The sequence below is a fragment of the Pongo abelii genome, chromosome 21, assembly GCF_028885655.2.
Source record: "Pongo abelii isolate AG06213 chromosome 21, NHGRI_mPonAbe1-v2.0_pri, whole genome shotgun sequence".
Taxonomy (NCBI): Eukaryota; Metazoa; Chordata; class Mammalia; order Primates; family Hominidae; genus Pongo; species Pongo abelii.
Genome location: NC_072006.2, coordinates 11,712,099 through 11,721,637, shown reverse-complemented (window position 1 = coordinate 11,721,637; position 9,539 = coordinate 11,712,099). Strand labels below are relative to the sequence as shown.

General features: G+C 38.8%; 1 long non-coding RNA gene across 1 annotated transcript; it reads right to left on the bottom strand.

Annotated features, from left to right (window-relative positions):
• Positions 1-896: 896 nt before the first annotated feature.
• Positions 897-8,819, bottom strand: LOC129052273 (uncharacterized). Its single transcript, XR_008517250.1, has 2 exons — positions 8,527-8,819; positions 897-1,603 (listed from the first exon to the last, which is right to left on the bottom strand). It is a non-coding gene; the product is annotated as an uncharacterized LOC129052273 (long non-coding RNA).
• Positions 8,820-9,539: the final 720 nt, after the last annotated feature.

The window sequence follows — 9,539 nt, the reverse complement described above, 5'->3', positions numbered from 1 at the left end:
TTTACGCAAAGTCATTTCACTGTGCAAGAGGATCTATAATAGTTTCACATTTCAAGTATTTTTTGTTTAACTCTACCAAATCTGTCTACATCTAGAAATACAACTAGTACACCCAGTGTGAGATTAAGCCATGCTTCTACTGATTCTGGTGTGTCCTATCTGAGGATGCCAGAAGTTGTTCTCTGCAATACTGACCATCCCTAACAATGCCATTACATTAATACCTTTATAAAAACCCATATTCTGGACTCTATCTGCTGAATTGATCCTTGGGAAGGAATTTTGCTCCTTTCTAGGGGTTTGTTTCTCAAAACATTTTGCTGTGCGGTAACCAGATATGATGAAAGATAAATTATCCGAAAGTTCAAGAGATGAAATTTCTGTCCTTGAATAAGGGCAGAATAGTTCAGAACTTTTGATTGTGCTCTCTTCTCCAACCCGACAGAAATTGACTATGGAGTCTTCTAATAAATCAATGGGTTTTCTTAAAAATCAATTGTCTTGAGGACTGCTGAATATGGATAATGGGGAAAGGTGTTTTTACTCTTCTGCTATTGGGTGTTCTGACATTTTCAAAATAATTTTTTAATGGAAATCTCTGCATCTCCAAATCCTTGACAAGAGAGAAAAACGACATTAACGATATTAAAGAAGCCTGCTTCTTTACTCTTGTCAATCTGTAAAGGTTTTCTTTTTTAAAATGTAAATTTCATGAGGCAAAAGTGAACATCACAGAAGTCTGCAAGTGTTGTTTTGTAGTGCTGAGCTGCTCATGCTATAAAGCAAGGCTTGGTTGAAGAAAAATACAGCAGAGCCAAAGTAAGAAGAGGGTCGAGCAGGAGGAGAGCTTGAGATCAAATGTATGTGGCTAGAAAAAAAAAACTGCTTCCAGGGAGTTGCTGAAGAAAAGTTAATTTAATATGTGAGAATCAAAGGAATATACTGAGGTTGAAAACCAATGTTGAGTGTAGTTGTAGAAATAAGGACAGATTGGGCAGAAGCAGAGATTAAGAAGTTAGCGTTCTCAAACTGTTTGTGGTAATGCTTGAATCCAATCTATATGACCAGTAGGCAGCACATGCCATGTGCAAATTGCCATGTGAGTTCTACTCCTGAACCAGTTTATACCGAGCTCAACAAGATGAGTTTGGTCATCATGCACTTGGATATCATGTTGTGGTAGCTAGTTTCCAAAGACAACCCTGATGAAGGACACTTTCTGGTATTCCTATCCCTATATGTCCCCTTCTTCCTCTTACATCTGGGCTGTGCCTGTGAGTGTGAGCAACAGAATGTGGTAGAAGTGATGCTGTGTGACTTCCAGGCTGGTTCACCAGAAGCCTTGCAGTTCCCAGCCCTGGTCTCTTGCTGTGTGTTCTCTAGGAGAAGCAACCTACCAGTTAAGAGGTGGGACTATTCTGAGACCACCACGGTGAGAGGAAGCCCAACCTATCCAAATGGAGAGGCTGCATGGAGACAGATGCCCAGCCAGCCTCCAGCTGTTCTAGCCATTCCAGATGAGGTGCCCAGTATGTGAATGAAGGAATCATTCTGGAGACCTTGTCCAACTGAGTCTTTAGTTAACTCCAGCTCCAGCTGCCTTCTAAAAGCAAACACAAGACAGACATCACATAAGAAATGCCCAGCTGAGCCCAATCAACCCACATAACCATGAAATGTGATAATACATTTTTGTTTTAGACCACTTTGTTTTATTTTGGATGTTTGTTAAACAGCAATTGTTAACCAGAACACATGGCAATGGCAAATTTCCATAAAAATGTCAAAACATTCTCAGTTTTTGTACTTCTCTCACTGTGTGCCATTAATAAGCACTGACTTCCACTTTCAGTGACATCAGCTTATCTGCTTACACAGAATCCAGGCAAGACTTAGAAAAGGAGAGAGAGATGAGCCTTGCCTTTACCTGAGCTTGCTTTGGGCCTCTCTGTACTCAGCTTTGCATGTTATAGAAATGACTGGAATCTGCAGGGGGTATCCTCTATACTGTCAACTCAAAGGGGCTTCCTTTCTTTGCTTTCTGAAGTTTCACTCTAAGATTTGTTACTTGGGGAGGACTTCAGGACAAATTTGGCCTGTTGTAGTTTCTTTTTAGTGGTTTAAGTGACCAGGAAGTATCATTTTAAACTCAGCTAAGATCAAGGGGATTTTGATTAGGAAAACTGTGCCTGGCATGTTAACTCTTTTGGGAGAACACAGGCACAGGCTTATAGTTTCAAGAATGACCTCAGGTTTCCCTATGATGTATTTTAACCATTATGACTAAGATCTAATCCTTACAAATTCCCTAGGGTCGGAGATTGACCTTCTCCTGAGTTGGTAGGGATTTCAGGATTTTAGATCTCATCCATTTAGCATTAAGTTACCTTGTTGGTGCTCCTATTCACCCTGTATTTCAGGTTGGGAAACTGGACTGTCATGTTGTTTTCCAAGTACATTCTTTGAGAAATCCTCCATTCAAAGTTTTTAAAGTAAGTTCTGAGTTCAAACCCTTTTATGGAAGTTGTAGGATCTTACACATGCAATCAAACCCTTCCATGGCCTTACAGAGGTCAATAGAATATCTTTCCCTGGCTTTTGGGAAGGTATAATAAGTTTGTGTACAAAAGACATTAGAGTATTCAGCATACGGTAACAGCTTAAATGGTAGCTGCAGTAGTGGTAGTAGTATTCCTGAGAGGACAGTGATTCTGAACACTTAACCATTTCAGAAACAGGAATCCTGCTTCCGAGCCAAGCCTTGTTGGTAGTCTTTTGCAGGTATCAGACTTTCCCCTCTCAGGAGATGAGCCAGTGACCTCTTTCTGGACCTCTAAGGAGGGTACCAACTCATTGTCTTCTCCTAGAACCTACATTGATTATGTGCTGTGAGCCTAGGGGTCATTTTCACCTATTCTGCCACTGATCAGGCTCTAAATTTAACACCAAGAAAATGTTCTCCAACAAAAATTTTTCAAAGGAACTGTTTTTCGTGATCTTGTTTTAAAATCCTGAGCAGGTAGCTCCTTAATCCACAAGAATAAAGACAGGAATTAATCTATGGTTCCACTGATGTAAAGGAAGATTTTCACTTTAATAAAAAGCACATTGAAACAAGGCTTATAGCTGAATCAGTGGACAAAGTTTTGCATTTGCTTTTAATGCCTATTGAGTTTCATTGCGTTGCTGGCACCTAATGTGTTCTGCCCCATTACTCCATTTTTCCCTTTTCCATGTGGCCAATCTTTGATGCATCCTATTTCCACATATCCAATAGTTTAAAATAAAGGGGAAAATTGAAATCATTTAGAATCTCACTATAATATTGTTTTTGTCATAATCTTTTGAACACTTATCCTCAAACCATGTCCCTTTGCTTTCAAAATATGGAAACGTGTTTTATAAAAGTATATTGCTTGGTTAATCAATAGCAAAGGTTTTATTCTTTCTCCATCTTCCTCATTCTTATTTCCAGTCTTTTAAAATGATTTCACCAAGTTAAATGAGTTGCTGTAGTTTATTCATTATACTGAAAGTCCTGATGTAGAAAGGGAAAACCATCTCTCAGAATTGAGTTTCCATCTGCTTTCTGAAGTGGGTGGAGATGTTTTTAAACTTATGTGAATACCTAAAAAAACATTTTATTTGGCCAGGTGTGGTGGCTCATGCTTGTAACCCCAGCACTTTGGGAGACTGAGGCAAGAGGATCATTTGAGGCCAGAATTTCAAGACCAACCTGGGCAATATAGTGACCCTACCTTAAAAAAACATTAAAAAATTATTCAGGCTTGGTGGCATACACTGGTGGTTCTAGATACTCAGGAGACTGAGGCAGGAGGGCTGCTTGAGCCCAGGAGCTTGAGTCTGCAGTGAGCCATGATTGAGCCACTGCATTCCAGCCTGGGAGACAGAGTAAGACCCTGACTCAAAAAAGGCAAGAAGGAAGGAAGGAAGGAAGGAAGGAAGGAAAGAAAGAAAGAAAAGGAAAGAAAGAAAAAGAAAGAAAGAAGAGAGAGAAACATTGTATTTGTTCAAGATGAATTGTATGATCTATTACTACAGACCTGTAAATCAGTATGTTTCTAAGTAGTATGTGGCAATAGATATCAAGAGCCTTAAAATGTTCATTTCTTCTGAACAGCAATTTTGCTTCTAGCAAGCTACCCTAAAGAACATCAGAGATGTACCAAGATTTATTTCAAGTTCGCTGCTATTCCCAGTGCCTCCCAGAGAGCTTGGGATATAGTGGGTGCTCAATAAGTAGTTCCTAAGGAAATGAATTAGTAAGAAAGGCTCATTGCCACATCATTTATAACAGGAAAATATCAGAATTCATAAAATTTCTAATAGTAAACAATAGTTAAGTACGTCATAATACAATCATATAATACTCCATCATGTGGACATTAATAATAAGCATGTTAATATTATAATATTAATATTAGTTAAGCATTAACAGTATAAAAAGATCTAACTGGAAAAGGCTTATGACAATATTAAATAAAAAATCAAAAGGCAAATCACATGTTAGGGCACCACAAATGTAAAAATATACAAATGTTGACTCTCATCTCCCAGTCCTAAACCTCTAGGTAGAAAATAGAACAGAATACATTTTCCAAAGTGTGGAGAATGTTATTGAAATAGAAAAAGCCCCCTCCCCTTGTTACTAATGCAAGCCGTTTCATAAACCTTGCAGGAAACCCATTTGGCCACGTCTTAATCCTCAGGTTTCTTCCATGCAGCAATGGGCAAGCAATGCTTCAACACCTCAGCTTGTCTACACTAAGCACACGATCAAGTCACTGTGGGATAATAATAGCTGATATTTATCCAGTTACTTTACTATGAGCCAAGTAAAGTGCTGTTTTAAGCATTCTACATCCTTTAATTCTCACAATCTTCACCACAGCCATTACCAGTCTCATTTTTCTATCAAGGAAACTAAGAGGCTAGGTTGCTTGCTCAACCACGATTTGAACCCAGGGAGTCTGAACTCAAAGCCCACCCATTTAAACACTGTCTGAATCTGCCTCTCTGAACTGAAGGCCCCATAACAATTTTTTCTACTTAGAATCCCGGTCCATTCCCCTCATGATCTCTTCCTTTTCCCATTGAGCAAACCTCTCAAACTCCTTTCCTGACCTTCCCTTGGTAGAGCTTTCTAGAACACACATAGCTTTGGCCCTAATTACTGCTTACTTCAATTGCATGCAGCATTTCTCATTGTATTAGGATGGTGCAAACATAATTGCAGCTTTTGCCATTTAAAAGTAATGGCAAAAGCTGCAACTATGTTTGCACCAGCCTAATAATATCATTACCCTAAGAAGTGGGCCCCCATAATTGGGACAAAAAGGAGTCGTTCCTACTCAGTTGCATCTTAGCAAGTGCTCTGCTTTATTTGTTTGAACTCCAGAATGAATTCTTGGCTTACTTCTTTATTGTTTCAAAAATGTAAATATTGTGCAGTCTCTTTTTGCCAGTCTGTTACTCCCAGTGTGTCCTTTTCTTGACGCATATCATTTCTAGTTGCACCACATTTATAGCATATTCAAACATACCTAAACCCAATTCAATCTACCAGTTATATTTTACGTTTATTCTTAAGCAAATACATTACCCTCCCCTAATACAATGATTCCACGTCCAATTCTTACTACTAAACCCTAAGAAAAATGAAAATGTTATCAGTGTTATCTTTAGAAGGGTGGATTTGTGAGTGATTTTTACTTAGAAACTTTTCCCAAAACCTAATAAATGATATTTTAAATAAATAAATAAAACGTAATTTTAAATGACAGATTCCCTTTTACTTCAAAAATTGTGAGCTTATAAATGATAGTAAAAGGGGCCAATAAATAAGTAATCTATTTTAAAGCTTGAATCAGGTTTATCTCTTTCTTTATGAAGGTGTCTACTGCCAACCTGTGCATAAGCTGGCATGAGACAATAGGCTGGCCTCGGCTTATGGTCATAAAACTGTCTGGTCATGTGCAGTTTACCTGACATATGTTATACAATTGACAAATTTACAAAGTTAAAAATGATTTATGACAAATACTTTACAAATATTTTTGGAGCCAGAAATTTTACAGCAACACTAAACCTTATAAATATGATGGCTTTATTCTAGAGTAAACATTCAAACCCAGTGCAAAGAACTTACAATGTGTGAAATAGACACAAATGATTTTTTGCATATAAAGCAGTCTTATATTTTTCTTTAGAAAATAATTGGCATATTAAAATTACAGCTCTGAGTCATTTTCACTAATCATGTTGTAGCTAAGTGCAAGGGGATGCATCTGGCTTCATTAAGGGACTGCTTATTGCAAGAACTCTAGAGAGAATAGAAGCAAAAGTCTTTACTACCCTTTCCTATGACTGGCTGCCTTGGACAAATGCTTGCCTTTATGTAGGAAAAGCATATATGAGTGTTCAAAAATACCCCTTCAGTTAAATACCACACATGATAGTCAACAATAGGGTCAATAAAATGACCAATCAAGTCCAAATGTTCTGAAGAATTCACCAGATCAAATGATAATGTGTATAAATACTTGAGCTGGCTGTGGGATAATGAGCCAGTGAGTCACCAAGGAGGGTTGCTCAAGAGTAGTTTCCATCTGGTACCTGAAGGAAAGCCAGGAACATCAGCCCTACACAACAGAAGGGTGGGAGTGGGTTTGGCTCTACTTCGTGTGCCATCTGCAGATTTAATCCCAGTTGTGTTGGAAGAATCTCTCCTCTTATCAGCTTTTACAAATCCCAAGAGTTGCCTTTAATTAACAATAACAACAAGAAAGTTAAACTCTTTTGACCATGCAGACCCATGTAATTACTGCCCTTCTCACCTTCACAACCAAGTTTCCAAGAAAAGCATTCCTGTTTGATGATGGGTTAGGTTAGTGCAGTCATTTACTTGCTGCATTTTCAGTCCAGTTAAAATGTGAAATCACTGTTTCTTATTACCTGTTAATGCACATGGTTGATGTACCTGAATGTTACTCTGTGCCCATCTCTTACTCCAATCTTAACTCCAAATCCAAGTATAAGGACCTTTATTTATTCATTCCTCTACTGTTTAAATGATTTACAATTTGTGTTTTTTTGTGATTAAAAAGATAAAGGTCTACCCTGGAGCTGAGAATAAGAGATGCCACTGTGAACTAACTCCTTCCAATGCCCTCACAGTCTAAAAATACTATACCAAGTAAGGTTGGCATAACCAGAAAGTCTTTGAAAAGAATGTTGTGTACATTCTGCAAACTTCAAGTGGAAAATGAAATGAGTTCAATTAATAATAAGTAGCTAAGTCTATTTATTAGCAGAAATTCAATGAAGACACCTATTGTAGTTTCAAAAGAGATGCAGATCATTCAAGATTCTTGTAAATGCTCAGAGAATAAACAAACATGGCACTTGAGGACCATTCCTGAGACCATCAACTGAGGTAAACAGATGACTCTACATCACACACTTTTTGGGTGCAACCTAATTCTGATGTAAGAGTTAAGATGAAATCTTAGGCAGATGGTGAAAGTATAGGAGTCCTCAGTAAGGTTTTCTTTTTAATGAAAAGCAGTCCCCAAATCATTCTGTAACAAACAGCAGCCTGTAAAATTGAGCTGCAGACACAGGCAAGCAAGCTGGAAGCTTGTAAGGGTGAATGATGGCAGTTGTGCCAATAGGAAAAGGCTACCTGGGGCTAGCCATATCAAACATGGTCGCTCCATCTTCCCTTCTTTGCCAGCCATGTGTACAGTAAAGAGCAGACAAGATGGCACTGGCCAAGTGGAAAGCTCAATTGCATAATATGATTAGGGTGGGGTGGGCAGCCTTCCCTGCTGGCTATGTAAACGTCACACCTGGTCCAACCAATCTGTGGGCCTTACATAAATCAGACACCACCTCCTCAAGCCTGCCTATAATATCTGGTTCTCTTGCCACAAGCCAGATCTCCTATTTGGGAGATCTTCTTTTAATCTTCTTGGAGTGAGACAGTGAAACCCAGGTATTTATCCAAGGCAACAACACCATTTTAATTCCAACCTAATTCCATTTCTGAACTTTTATCCCAGTCCCTGAACCAAATCTGTACCATTCCCAACTCTGAGATTACACAGCCCTATCCCTAACACAAATCTAAGAGTCTGTGATAAGGAATAGTAAAAGTTTAAGGTTGGGGGGAGAGTTTGTTTAGCATATTACTTTGCATAGTAGGATATTTCAAAGTATCCACTGATGCTCAATTTTCAACCTACATGGTGTAGCTATAGGTTCTCTCCTACTTGCCCTCTACAGAGAAGTAAGAGGTAGCTGAAGTTATAATTTATAGCTAATGCAGAGATACTACATCCATCTTTCAATGATCCATCATTCTCCCATGTAGGGTTGTGCAGATTTGCATGGTGATTTGAAATCCCTTCTACTGTAGAGCACAGTCTACTAGATAAAAGGGAGTTTCAAAGACAAAGGAGAGGAAAGGCTTAGAAAGAGGAGGTGGGCAAAGTGAACTCACACCTTGATCCTGGGTGAAGCAAGAGTGGAAGAGAACCACTGCTCTGCTTCTGTTTCTTGTCTGGGCCTTTGGTGGATGGAAACACTGCATTTTCTGCCCAATTCTTCCTTATGAAGGAGGGCATTAGAGAGATGACAACATGGCACCTCTTGGTGTCAAAGACACCTCTACTTCCCTTGGATTTGAGTGGTGTGCACAAGGATCCTGTAGTTTATCATGACCCCAAGTCTGGTATGAGGTTGGCAGAGAGAGGGAGAGAGAGAGAACAAACAGCTGTGTGCCTGCTCCTGGGGTCATTTGGTTAAGCAACACGATATGTATTATTTCATCAAAAGTTCATGCTGCATATGTCATAATAGAAGCCAGGGGTAAATGTAGTTAGAGCTCCAAGACTGAGTACAGCCAGAAGCCAGAGTGAGCGTGAAACTCTTCCTGAGAAAGACATGTGCACTACTGGCTTAAGAAGATCACTTCAGTCAAGGAGCAGTGGAAACAGTCCAGTCCCTACTGATGCCCCTGTTAATTTCCTTGGGATATTAGAGCCATCTAGGTGGCTAGAACTTCTGAGTTCTAGTCTGTGACTTGTACACAAAAGTAAATGAAAAGAAATCACTGGATTCAACAAGGAGAAAATCAGGAATAGCCTAGATCAAATGGTACTACAGAGACAGGTGGAGAGCCACAAATTTTTTCAGTTACAAAATCAGAGAACACTACCTATATGACACATCTGGGTTTGAGACTCTGGCTCACAATCCAGTGTATATTTTTAAATCTTTAATTCTTTTGCACTTGTCACCATGTCCTCATGTTAAAAAACAAAACAAAATGACAACAACAAAAAAAGCTTTTGACTTGGTGGCAGATCAAATTACTCATGTCAAAAAGTCACATGCCCAGGACTTGAGGCTCACAGGGGCAGTTTGAGAGCAGGTTGCTAAAACTCTTTTTTTTTTTTTTGCCACACAAAATAACAACAATACTCTCAAGAATAAAAGAGTAAACATTATAATAA